Genomic DNA, 9,488 nt, shown 5'->3' on the forward strand with positions numbered 1-9,488 from the left:
ATGCAAGCAACCAAAATAGGGCAACAGATATAATTAACAAGCTTTGAAAGGTTGGTCTGGTTTCCACTTCGTTGCAGCAAGCAGAGATGGCAGCACTGGACAAGGTGGTCTCCGAAGAAAGGTTAAGTGCTTTCTCACTTAGAAAGGGTGAGAAATAGCCCCCCAAAAATCTAAACATCTAAAGACACTAAAACAGAAGATGTAAATCAAACTGACTGCATTTCCAGAGGGACATGCATCTAGAAAAGCTCTCCACTCTCTAGTGCTGCAACCAGTTCAATGCATTTTTCTTGTGGTATTTCCTGACAAGGGCTATCCAAGATGGGGCCTGTCCATGGGAGGCTGGAGCAGGGAAGTATCCTGATTTAAATGGGGCGGGGGGGTCTGCAGGTCTGCCCTTGCCTCAGCTGACACGTGGGGGTGTGCTGCACCAGCTGATGCTGCTTAAGGCCAAGCACATTGACAAGACTTCTGCTCTGTAGGAACACTTTTGGCCTCCTGCTTCTTTTTCACCTTTATTTCCTCCCTGCAACGCACAGGAGGAAAAGAGGGGAACAGCAAATAGCTGTCAGTTGTCTTTGAAGGGGAGTAACACAGTATTGGGAGAGAGGAGGAAGAAGTAAAATCCATCCTGATACAGCACTTTTTGACACCCTCTTTAATCAGTGTGGTAAAGCAGTCTAGCTGCGTAACCCCTCTCCTGCTTCCACTTTCTCCCCACTCTGAAATTCAGCTGCACTGCTATGGACTTGCGACCAGTCTAGCAGCAGCAAGCCCAAAGGTAGGAGGTGAAAGAAATGACTCCTGTCAGCCGCAGAAGCTACGTTATATGTAAGAGGACACGCGCCACTGGACAGAGAACTGCTATGAAATGCACCGGGCGCAGCTGGGGCTGGCACCCTTTCCTCTTAACGTCCTCTTCGCAAGGATCCTACAAAACTGTCCAAAAGTTCACAGTGCCCCGGCCAGTTTAGAGCACGTGCAAAGCAGAATGCCTGTGATTTACGGAGTCCAGCAATAAACAAAATATTAAGTGCATTTTTAATGCTGTGAAACCTTTTAAAAGACTTTTAAACCTTTTACTGTGGGACATAATTAGGCTTGTTTTGCTCTCTGCAGCAGGCCTGCCCTCCAAACACATAATCAAGCAGTCAGATTGCAAAACTGGTTTATTTGGTTCCCACACTAAGCAAATACTGTTAAAAGCTTTCTCCTTTGTCACTTAGTGCCTTATAATTGACAGACTATGGGCAACACAATTATGTGAGTTTGAAGGATGAAGACTACGTCCATGACTTGCCATGATCTCCCAGCACTAATATTTTACTCAGTATGTACTCTACTGCTTCCGTTGGTGCATGCGCTCAGGTAATACATTAGCTACAGCTTAAAGCTTGTTAAGAATCAAAGATTTTTTTCTTTCTTCATGAGGCAGGGGGTTATTCCTTCCTGTGGCTGAATATACTATCTCTAACCACTGGAAGGATTCATAAGCACCGACATATGCAGACTGACTTGTGACATTTTTGTAGCACATATCTTACGGACACAGATACTATCCCGGAGCCCAGAAACACCATATGCTCCAGGAAACATGGTACTGGGTCTTCTGCACTGTTTCGTGTACTACTACTATTCCTCAGGCTACCCAGGGCGCTCAATAGCTGAAGCATTTGCACATAAGCAAAAAGTATACTATTGCACACACCTCGTGCCCACGAGAAGTTTTTCTTCAGCAATAATCTAACCTATAAATCAAGTAAGTGCAGGAGACTGTGTTTAAATTGACTAAATAAATTCTCCTCAAGATTTCCAGCAACAGCTTTTCTGGCACTGCCAGTCAGCCAGAGAATGTTTTCAGCACAATTGTTATTGCTGGAACTTTTATTCCTTATGGAAAAAGCCCTAGATTACAAGGATGAAAACAGAACAACTATATCAAAAATATTTGAGAAAAGAATAGAACTGAGACTGTCATTCTTTCACAGGTATTTCAAACTATCACCTAGCAGCAATTTAACTCTAAAAATCCCACAGGACAGTTCAAAATATATAGAAAGAGCATTATTTGCCATTAAAACCTCAGCTAAACTGTTGCTTTTAAATTACAACTCTGAGCAAGGGACTACGTAAAGTTTCACAATCCTTGGAGGGTCACCAGAGAGAACATAAGGAAGAAACAATACTTTTATTTGTTTTTGTGGGTGATAGGGGGAACCGCAGTCTGCTCTTTTAAGAGTACAGGGACTGTTCAGTGTAGGTTTGTACTATTTTTCCACTAGGAATTCCAACGTGCCAAAGACCAAAGGTCCAGACTAACTCATTTCTGGGAAGAGGAAACACTTCAACTTTTGAATATCTTGTGCTAAAATGTTTTCCTGGCACATAGCTCACAAAGTTTAAAAAAAGAAAAAGAAGAAGCAGGGGCAGCAAGTGAAGCTGCTGGAGCAAGCGAGCAGCGGAGCGTCGTGCCACAGGGCAGTCCAGACGCTGCGAGCGATGAATTCAGACACTTGCTGAGAACAGTATTTGCTAGAAATTCGTTCTTCAGGGTCAGGCTCCCCTCACTCTAATTCTTCTCTGCACCTCTTCCCCTGTCTGTCCCCCGCCACATTAAGACACCAATAGGCAGCTTGCATACTTAGTCTAAAATAAAATAGCTTTGCTATTAAAAAACCAAGGTCACAATTCTGCTTGCATCTCTAGTGATGCAAGGTTGCAATTTCAAGAGCAAAGTTAGACTTTGATTTTACTTGTATAAAATGGTTGGCTTATGAGAGGTGCTTTGGATTTACACTGGCATAAGCAGAATTTAGTCCTTGAAGTTGATGTTTCATGGGTTTTAATGAAGTAATTTGTTAAATTTGTATGGTCAAAAATAGAATCATAACACACTAATGACCTCCCACCTGATTTTTCTCATGTGTAGGTTAGTGTAAGTGTCTATTCCTTCAGTTATTTTGTGCTTTAAATTATTGGCGTTGACTTCTGTGGCTTTGGCAGCCATAGCCGGTTTCCTCCAACTCGCAAAGAATGAGAAAGAAGGATTTCTGTGCATTTAAATACAAATTTGTACAGGCAGCATTATACCAGCTTCATCTGCTGAGAAACATTGCCTATTTGTTCGCACCCAGGTGATTCTACTATAGGAGCATCGCTCAATACAGGATAATCATAAAACCTTTGCTAAACCCACTGCATTAGTTCAACTGAGCTACAGCGCACTAGAGCTAAAAACTAATCACAGCGCCCAAATGAGATTGTCAAGGTGTTCTTGGCTAAAGCACAACTGAAATCGTGTTGCAGCAGCACGAGCGTTCTGCTGGCGTAGCAGGGTTGTGTCAGCACTTCTCTATGAGCTCTTATTTTCCGAGGCCTTTAGTGACTTGGATAAAGAAATTCACTCGAGTGAAACTTGACATGTGCAGTTACCTAGTTTGTCTGCAGATACATGGAAACACCTTCACATCTGAGCACATAATGATCGCACTATTACATGCGGTTCTCAGAAGTCACAAACTACATGTTGCTAATCAGAAGTAGGATGTCACTCTAGCCTCTTATTATTGATATTAAGTCACTAAATGAAGTGGTTTTACAGGTTCCAGATCTAATCAAGGAAGGAGAAGGCTGTTAACAGAAGCCCCAAATATCTGGCAATTAAAAAGCTTTAAGGCCTGGCTCTGCCCCTGCTTAGCATTTGCAAGTCCTTTTGCAAGCAAATACAATCTTGGCTGCCGGTGTCAGTGCTTACAGCCCTTGAACATCAAGGGCTCCTGCTCCAAGGACTCACTACGGAGCAAGAGCTGTGCAACCCCCCAGGGATCCTCTTTTAAACACTGATGTATGTGGCCCCACCTTTTTTGGGGCAGGGGCTTTTACACTTTTCTGTGCTCCAGGCAAAAGTAAAATGCTGCAAAAAAACAGGGTTGCGCTGTTCCACCTGCCTCCTTCCTGCCACTGCAGCCCACAGCGACTGGACTGCGGGCACTGAACACACACCGCTCCGCAGGTAACGCCACTCTGCTCGTCTTTTTGGTGCCCTGAGGTTGTGAGAAAGGTGGGAGGCGCAGGGTGGCACCGGGGCGCAGAGGCGCTCCCACTCCCCTGGCGGGTAATGCCCTGTTCTGCGCACTTAACCGCTGCTCCTGAACGAGGCTTCAGGAGCGGCTACGGGAGATTCGGTGGCGCACGACAGGCGGCAGCGAGCGGGGCCCGCAGGAATTAATGGCTCAGAACACGTGCTGGTATCCAAACCTGCTTCTTGGTATCCAAACCTGCTTCTGTGGCTGCATCAGGCTGTTGAGGGGATGATCAGATGCAGGCGAGAGGAATAGCTCCGTTCAGCCTCTCCCAGCGCTGCCTCCGGGAGAGCGCGGTGCCCTGGGCTTCTTCCTCCTCTTCTGTCATTTACCATAATATCCCCTTCCTCCTCTGACAGCGAGTGCAAACGGCCTCAACATCAGAGGTTTGCAAAGGACGGAGATACGGAGATCAGGTATCCTAAAGCCAGATTGCCACTCTCTGTACCACCTATTCCTCACCTGCACTGCAGAAGCGATGGCAGGCTAAATCATGAAAAATAGGTGCAGAGGGTCATTAAAATAAGGTAATTTTCATGTTGGTGTTGGTCTGAGGTGGGAATTACCACATCACCAAAAAGAATCCTGCTGAGGATATTTTTCAATGCACTTCACCAGTTTAACCAGGAAAGAATGAGATGTAGACGAGCATTCACACTACTTTGTCTGGAAACGACATAATATGAAAATTACCCAATATTGGAATTTATTCTTTTTTTTTTGGGGGGGGGGGGAATCTTTCCCCTGACCCTTGGGAAACACTATTTTTAATAAGAATTCTTTCCAAAAGAGCTTTGATTAAAAAAGAAAAAGAAAAGATGACTAGACAGCTAAATATCCTCTAATAAGCAAAGCTAATAAGGAAAATGGTTCTAATATTTCTCTCTCTGATAATGGTGCCATTGTTTTTGATTTTACAGGCATGAGGGAAACGTACATTCAGTGACGCATTCCCATGACTAAATCACCTGTAAGACTGCACTTTTTTTTTTTTATTTGAAAGGTCTTTTACGATGTCTTTCCCAGAGTAGATGCCTCTGCTTCTTTGATGTGGTTAAGTAATTTTGCACAATCATGTAATAGATTAAATTAGACTTAGTCTTCCTTGAACTTTTTTCTTACATGAAGGCTGGATTATAGACAGAGCGCAGCAACACCACTTCTCATGGGAGCAGCACGCTCAGTTGAGGGCACTTAGCAGGAAGGGCTCGGTGTCTTGAAGAATCAGAACACAAACCTCTACTTAGAGAGAGCAAACATGCTTCACTTTCAGCGATTTTACTCTTTTGTTCCTGCCGGCTATGAGCTAGAATATCAGGTTATGCCATTATCCACTATCCTCTCTATGCCTTTGAAAGTGTTAAAAAAAAAAAATTTGCTATACTTAATACCTCAGTGTAGTATTGCATTAAGGGAATAGAGTCTTTACGTACAAATGAAAAGTTTGATGGCCGCACAAAAGAACTTTTTCATATCAGTGATGAAGCACAGGGCCAGCAGCAGGAAAAATGAACACTAAATGGTTGTTTTTAATCTTTACATTTAGATAGTATTTAATGAAGTCATTAATCAGCAATAGAAATATTTTGTGGGGATTTGCTGTGGCATACACTGCTCAGTGAATCCATTTGGGGGGAAAATTGTATTTAATAACATAGTAGAGCACATACATATTTCATAGGAAAAAAAAGTTAGGCCTGATTTTCCACTACCCGATTTGTAATTTAGGGCCTAGTTCAAGGTGCAAGTGGAAAGTCGCCCCTTGATTTCAGGGGACTTTGGCTGTATGTTGCTTATTAACAGCCTTGCGAATAAAGCGTGCATTGGCTACTGAATATGACACTCATTTCCTGGCATTTTAAATTTTTTCTAGAAATATGAAAAGCATCTACACTTGTGTTTTCTTAAGAATGAGGGAAAAGGCAGCAGCTGCCACTGTCTCAGCAAACTGTTTCAAATACCTTTCTACTCATAACGTAGACTCAGACAAACACTTTACCATGGACAAGGGGGAAAGGCAGCAAAGCACCTCCCCTGTTAGTCAGCATTGGGGAAAGGTCCTCCCTCTATTCCTCCTCTGCCCACCCGTCTGGCCTGCGTCACCCTTGTTATTACGCTCACTGGCTGCGAGTTGACCCTAATACAGAAATCCGGGTCTAACCGCAACTGGTTAATGTTCGCCAGCCCGTTTGAATCGGTGGCTCTTCGCAAGGTATGAGCTGTAGCTTCTCCTAATCTAGGGAAGTGAAGGTTCAGATCACTGGAAGGTTTGTGTGGCGCTTTTAAGTTTGCTTTGGCTTGGGTGCATTCATCTCCCCTTTCCTCCAAATTTCTATTTTCTTTGTTTTGCTCGGAATGAAACAACAACAACAATCTTAAAACGAAAGTTATTTGGGTCGAAAATGCAAGCCACACGAAACCCCGATGGAACTTAGTTTTCTTCTGAGCTTAGTCAGAAATCTTGCCAAATTGGCAAACACGATCAGAGCTGCAGGCTGGTGTGCACGTGTGCGAGTGAAACACCTCCCCCTCCAAAATCTGAAAAACAAATCAATTCTGCCCATTTTCAGAATTTCTGTGGAGAACATTAAACAGTCCTGTGTAAAAGGATTAAAATAAATTTACCTGCCAGGGCCTGAAATTTTTTCCTCTAGGTTTAATGACAGTGTTTTATTACCTTAAACTGATGCAGGATTAGACCGTAAATATTTAAATCCCAACACTTCCTGGAATTAATCTAGAAAGGGGAAATTTTCAGACTGTTTCTTACCAAAGATAATCTATTCTACCTATGTGTTTATGTGGCCTACTTTAATAGCTGGTTTAGAAAATGGGATACTGAGTCACTAATTAATTTACTTTTGGCAAAATTTGCCCAAAATATTTCTGAACAATTAGCATTCTGTTCTGAAGGACAGAATTACTTTGACAAAGTTGTGCCTAGGGGCTACTCAGTGACGTGTTTAGAAGCAGAGATTTTTGGTACTCGCCTGGAATTGACAGTGACTCAATACATAAGGATATCCTTTAGTATTCATTTGTGTGATAACCTCACTTTTGTTGGCACAGTAACATGTCGTCTTTTAACCCGACTTAAGTATCTGGCCCTAGAATTAGTCTTCATCATTTTGGATAGCAAGTTGGAATCAAGATTATTTTGACAGATGGCATCTAGCCTGTCTAATATGAATTCTACCTGCTCCATAAATATTGATGACTTTAATACATTTTTGTTCTGCCATATGCTTCTTAAAGGTACATTTCCAAAACTTGACTTGGCTGCTTGATTTAAATGGAATTAATCTCCATTTTGTAGGAGTATAAATGAGATCAGAATCACGTGCATTGCATCTGATGTGGGAAGATTAAAAACATCGGGAACCACAAGAGAGGGATGTGCGTGCGTGTGGGCACAGGGGAATGTGGGGATAACTGCAGCAGGTTTTCATCCTCATTCCACTCTTGTAGTCCTGAGGTCATGGAAGTTAGAAGGACGTTGTGCAGGTGAAAGGCGTCATAACATAAGCCTCATTACACAAAAAGGAGTTCTGGGCAAAGGGAACACCCTTCCTCACAAGGTCCTGCCAGTTGCCAACTTGGCAAATGCTTGAAGCAATTTCTTCCTCTCCATTGTAAAAACCCTTCAATGCTGTCAACCCCTCTGACTGCCAAAGCAAATGCCTCCAAGAAAAAAAGAAGGTTGGAAAGAAGATGCTGCTGTTAGATGCTTATTGAATTGGATTTTTTAGACTCAGAGCTATATGAATATCTCTCAACAGCCAAAATTATATACAGATATTCCTTTACATAAAAACTCTTTCCTCCAGCCTGCCTTTTAGAATATGTACTGCTGCATGCTTTTTGGAGATCTCTTTGCTCTAAATAAGGATGGTTTTTGAACTCTGTCCCTTGTCAGGGCAGAGGAGGTGTACAGTGAGGAATAGCCCCTAGCGCCCATTCCTACTTTCCCACCATGATGGTGGAAACATTCGCAGTGCCTTAACTGAAATGGGAGTGGGGCCAGCTCTGCTGGCAGAAAAATGGGAAATATGGGCTAACGAGGGCCCAAGAACCTTTTCCTCAGGCCCTAGTAGCCTTGAAAAATGCAGCATTGCTTCCAGTGGGAGCAGCTTTGTGCCCCATGGCTGGGAAAAGTTGGCTTTGACCCTCAGCAGTTTGTCCTCTGTTGAGTCTGCCACCACATCTCATCAAACATAAGGAGAGGGCAGCCTTATCCCGGCCCTTCTTCACATTAAGTTTCTTCCACTTCATTTTTCCACCTTATTTGAAAATGAGTAATTTCTAATTAATATCCAAGACATCCACTATGCAGATTTTTTTCAGCTATTCTACGATATAGCTGAATATAGGCAAACATAAAAATATGACATGCCCTACATAGCAAACCATAATAAATCAGAGCAATATTATGGAATTCCATAAAACACCAAAGAATATACGCAGAAAGAGCCAGGTTTTTGTAACAATTACAGATGATAAAGGTACCTTTTCCCAAAGAAAAATATTTTTCTTATTAAAATAATAAAATTATATTTTCAATTTCCTTTTAGGTTCCCAGTTAAAATAGAAATATTTCAAATAGAAATAGAAATTTCTCAAAAATTAGTGAAAGAAATAATTTTCTATTCAAAAGTGCACAAGTTTTTCAGCTACTTTCAGTAAAATGATAGTTTATAACTTTGAAAAACCATAATTAGCATTATAACATTAGCAAATACTGATATATTTTTCCAGATTTAAGCATGTATTTTTTTTTTGTAAATTACCTGATATTATTTACTCTTTTTCTTTATAAGAGAGAAGATAGTACACTGTAGCTAGTCAGCAAAAGAAGGAAAACAGAACTGAGCAAGCCTGCTGAGCATATTTGCAATATGCTTTGCTTGATAAATAATAACCACTTCAGAGCTGAGTATGTGAAAGCAGAGGTTAATGATCTCGTTGATGCATTGGTACATTAGTAATGGCAGAGGCTCAGTTTGCTGGCACTGAAGTCAGACAAGAGCCCATACACAGCATGGTACTTGCAATAGAAATATAGGCTTTAACTTTGCTACCCAGAGTATATTACAAAATGACTAAGAACCATTCAAAATTGTCAAGAAGGTTTCTGTGCAAAGCGTGTTTATGTAAACTCTCTTCAAATAAAACAAATCACTTCCTAGTCTTTCCTTTTACAGCCAAATTGTAAGAGGCTTCGTCTATGTCTGTTCTCACTAGCTTTAACTGGGCTTTTGACTATGTCTGGGTGTAGGAGTATGACTAAAAATGCAAGGATTGCTAGAAGAACACATGCAATCAGAGTCAGGAGCTGTCACTGTACATGAACTTATCATATAGYAGCAGCCGCCATCAGAAGCAGAGGTTTGTTTTTACCAAAGCTTA

This window comes from Apteryx rowi, unplaced genomic scaffold (assembly GCF_003343035.1).
Source record: "Apteryx rowi isolate R43461 unplaced genomic scaffold, aptRow1 scaffold_748, whole genome shotgun sequence".
NCBI classification, from domain to species: Eukaryota; Metazoa; Chordata; class Aves; order Apterygiformes; family Apterygidae; genus Apteryx; species Apteryx rowi.